At 30.7% G+C, this 4,495-nt stretch overlaps 1 pseudogene; it reads left to right on the top strand.

The window, feature by feature from the left end:
- Positions 1-256: 256 nt before the first annotated feature.
- Positions 257-4,039, top strand: LOC107895564 (protein phosphatase inhibitor 2-like; annotated as a pseudogene).
- Positions 4,040-4,495: the final 456 nt, after the last annotated feature.

A 4,495-nucleotide genomic window follows, 5' to 3' on the forward strand; every position in this document is an offset into this window, starting at 1 on the left:
TGAAATTCAAAATTAAAATTAACTAATAAAATTAGATTAATTCAAAATTTTAAATTAAAAAACTGAAAATAATAAATTTATAAATCATAAAATTGCAAAACTAAAATGCAAATTTAAATTTCAGTTCCAAACTGTAAAATGAACTATTTAAATAATTAAAAAATATTTTATTTTTCCTATTTCTGATATCATAGGTATGATATGTATCTTTTCGTGGAGGTCGGTTAATGGTAAGCGAAAAACACGAAGGGCAAAAATGAGGAAAATGATTTTTGAAGCGGACAAACTGAGCTCTCAGGGTAGACATTTTCGCGGAACTTTGATCGTCAAGAGGAGAGGAGCGATCGAAAGGTGCGATTTTCTCTCACCAATTCCCCTTTTTCATTTTTTTTTCTTTTTCCTTCTGAAATTGATTTTGTGAAAATGAAAAGAAATGGGAAGCCTTTTTTTATTTAGATTTGTTAATGATTGTTGGGAGTTAATTTGATAGTTTCAAATTATTTTTGTATTTATTCCTGCATTTTATCAACAATCAAACTGAGTTCAATGGCAGTTCATTGGATTAATCGGCGGATTGGATTACTTGTTTCTTTATAGTTCATTCAAATGGATTATTGTTTCCTTTTTATTTGAGATTTCACCCTTTACTATCCTTCTCATTTTTGGTTTAATTACTTGTATGTACTTTTACTTCATTATTCTAACTTCTTTTGTAATTAGTGATTTTCAATTTTTGAGGGGGATAATCTATGTGTGCAATAGTTCAGTGGCTTAGACATAATCCATTTTGACTCAACAAAGCTAGTTAATGTTGCTGAGTAATTTGGCCCTAGGATAATGAGATTTTTGCTGCCAAGAACTCTCTGATGATGAAGCATCTATTGAAGTTTTTTTTTTCCTGTTTCATAATAATTTATGTGTAACATTCTTCATCACTTGGCACTATTAGCATTTTTTGTGAGGTTTTACATGGTTTTGTACGAGATTTGAGTAGCTAGGCTTTTGATACAATTTGGTATATTGACCTTTGGTGTTTCCTAGTACAACAATACCTAATTTCTCAATTTGTAGTGTTTTCACTAAAACCATTATTTACCTTTCAGCCTCTTTCAGGTTTGGTTCTTACTTTGCCATTCTTATGCTTTCCGTAAAATAGTAGCAGAAACAAGCCTGATTAATGGTTATTATAATGAATCAGCAATGTCACTCTGTTTTACTTCATAATAGTTTAGATGCTTCATTTTCCATATATTAGTGTCAATAAGTGTTTATGGTAATGTTTTAATGGATCAGGAGTATTTGGAGCTTGTTGTTGGCACTCAGTGGTTTTCCAGATGAAGTAATTCTGAACATTTTCCGTGTTTATTTTGTTTCGTTTCCTTTTTCCTTTCAGAAGGGGATAGGATGGGATGATTGGTGGCTAACTTTTTTCATTAATTTTTTTACCATTATTCTATATAGCATATGATAAGAAACTACTAGTATATTTGAAGCATTTTCTTGCTTTTCTGAACAATGTCAAGTTCTTCAGCTTCAATCATTAGCCTTTATTCTCCCTATTTAGCTTTTATCTAAGTAGTTCTTTAACAAAGGAGCTTTATTTATTTTATGGCATTTTATCAGTTTTTTATATATTGAGTATTAGATATCTTATGCATGGCTAAGATTATCATGTATCTTTAGGGTTTATATCTAAGGCTATAAAAAAAAATTATTTGCAAAAAAGCCTAGTAATTTTACTTGCAAGAAGAAAGCCTATATAAATAAGTTGTAGGCTTCAAAACCAATCTTAACATTCTTATTTTTTTTCTTTGAATTAATTTAAAGGAATTTAAGGGTTTTTTTACCCTCAGTTTTCCAGGGTTTCAACTGTTTTCTTACTTGTTTGTTCAGCATTACTCCTTCACATCACTGTGGTTTTCTCTCATACACCACATCATTCTTGTTGTGGCTTTCTTTAATATATTGACCTTGCAAATTGTTCAAAATAATTAGTATTCATGAGTTATTTGTTCATTTAAGAAAAGACTCTTAATTTGTAGTAGTTATTGATTAACTGTAGGTAAGCCTGTTGCACCAATGAAAATGGGGTAAATGTGCTCATTTTAGTTATTTATATGATGTGATGAGTAACAGTGCATTATGTGGATGTAGCACTAATAAGGAAGGACTAGTAAACACATCTAGAAACTAGCCCCTTGGTTAGGTATGGCTGGAGTCTAGATCTAGTTTCTTGAGTCAAGTATTAACCTTTTGTAGTATGTTCCCATTTTGCATTATAAGTATTCATTTTTATGTCCCAATTTTATTTTAATTTGCTTCTGAAGAAAGAATTATTGTTTTTTTTTTCCTTTTTATAGTTACATTTTTCTTAGTTGTGTTTTGGATCTAATTAGTAATAATTCTCTGTTGGGGTAACAGTAGGCGTGTAAGATGGAATGAGGAGAATTTGTAGAAATTGAAGCAAACAAACCTGTAAGGAAGAAAATAATTGAACCCAAGACACCGTACCATCCCATGATTGATGATGATGATGGTATGCATAGTGTTTACCCTTCTACATAAGTTTAGTATTTCATGCTTAGATACTTGTGTAATTATTCACAAATTGGTGTTGAACTAGCTTTATTTTTAATTTATTTCTGCTTTGGGTTAGAACTTTATTCTGAAAGTTGAATTGCATTTTCACATTGCAATCTGGCTCTTGATTTGCAGGGTCTTTGTCTCCTGTAGGGCATGGTTTCAATGATTGTATCGCTGATGCTATGGATGCAGAGGAGTTGCGATCTGCTTTGAAGGATGTGGCTTCCTCGAGCAAAAAAACAATTGGGCAGTCTAGTGGTTGGACATCTTCTGATGATGATGATGATCCTATGGAAGAAGGTTTGCTAACTATTGTTGCTAAATAGTCCTTTTCCCTTGGAATATTGAAAATGGTTTTACTATAGTTAAAGTTGATTAGTGTTTTTGATGACTTGCTTTATCAGTTTATCTTTCATTAGAGTAAAATTGTGCAAATCCTTGTCAGATTGAATTGTACAAGGTTTGTTCTAGTAGAAAACCTTTTTTATTGTTAAACACCAAAACCCTTTCTTGTTTTCCTAGTAAAACTAGGGTGTGAGGTTGAGTGTTGAAATGCTTAGGATTTAGCTTTTGTTGTGTCTGTTGAAAGATTCACAATGTTGAAATTCATAAAAGGGTTATTGCATCTAAACTTCTGCTTTACGTTATAGTTAGGAATTGTCATTTTCTTGTGTCATTTTCTCTTGGTTCCATTCATATATGTATGGTTCTCTTAGTTTTCTTTAGTACTCATTCAATTATTTAGCAAGTAAACAGAAACAAGTAAGATGTACTAAGAATCATATATATATATCTCGTTCTACAGCAATGAAGGTTCAACACTGCTATTTCCCTCCAACATTCCAATCAATATTACCTCTTTAGTTGATAACTCGTTTATGATTTACTATCTTGTTTAATCTGTGGTTGATAGTTTTAAGCCTGGTTTACTGAAACAGATGGGAGTGGTATGAGTTTTAAAGGAGCATAGAAAAGCACATTATAATGAGTTTTTGAAGGTAAAGGAACTACGACAAAAAGGCTCCTTCCTTGAGGATGAAGGTGATGATGTGGGGGGTGATTCGTCTTCATCATTAAGGTCTAGTGCCAAAGGGAAAGAAAAAGATGAAGGCAATGCAACTTTGCCTCAAAGATCTTCTGCAGGACCAGCTAATGGATTGTAGAAGTCATCTGTACTATGTCTGAGATGTTCAGGCCGACTCTTTTGACATCCTTTTTGTGGTAGTTTGATGCTATTTTGGTGCCAAAGAAAAAGAAACTATAGGTTATGTATTTTTTATCCCTTTTTGACTTAAAAATTGTACATCATATTCCCTAGTTTGGCATGTTTGTATTGAGTATTGTGTTACCTCCTAACATTTTTATGTTGTTATTTACTGTGAAGAAAAAGGTATTGTTAACTACAAGCAAAATATGGGAATCTTTGTTCCATCAATTAAATGAGATTATCCTGTAATATATGCAGTTCACCTATTGTTGCACCAGATTGATAGAAATGTAGCTTATGGTTTAAATGAAGAAATATTTCTCAAGGGATTGTTAAGTTTGTGGACACTGATGCCTTCTTTAAGACTTGGAACAAAATGTTGACTAGGTATACTCAGGATCTGATCGAATTTTCTTAGATTATATAATATGAAATATATATAATATTAATATAAATAAATAAATCTTAATACACAATGATTTATAATATTTTTATAGCATAATGACTTATCTGGTCTTTTATTTTATTTTTCGCTTATTTTAGTTCATAAATTTGTACTGTCTGTCAAATTAGTAAAAAGTAAATGAAAATATTTAGTTTTACTAAAAAAATAAATGAAAATATGTAGTTTTACTAAAAAATAAATGAAAATATTTAGTTAACTTTTTCGATATTTAAACAATTAATTATTTTTTAAAATTAAAA

This window comes from Gossypium hirsutum, chromosome A09, assembly GCF_007990345.1.
Source record: "Gossypium hirsutum isolate 1008001.06 chromosome A09, Gossypium_hirsutum_v2.1, whole genome shotgun sequence".
NCBI classification, from domain to species: Eukaryota; Viridiplantae; Streptophyta; class Magnoliopsida; order Malvales; family Malvaceae; genus Gossypium; species Gossypium hirsutum.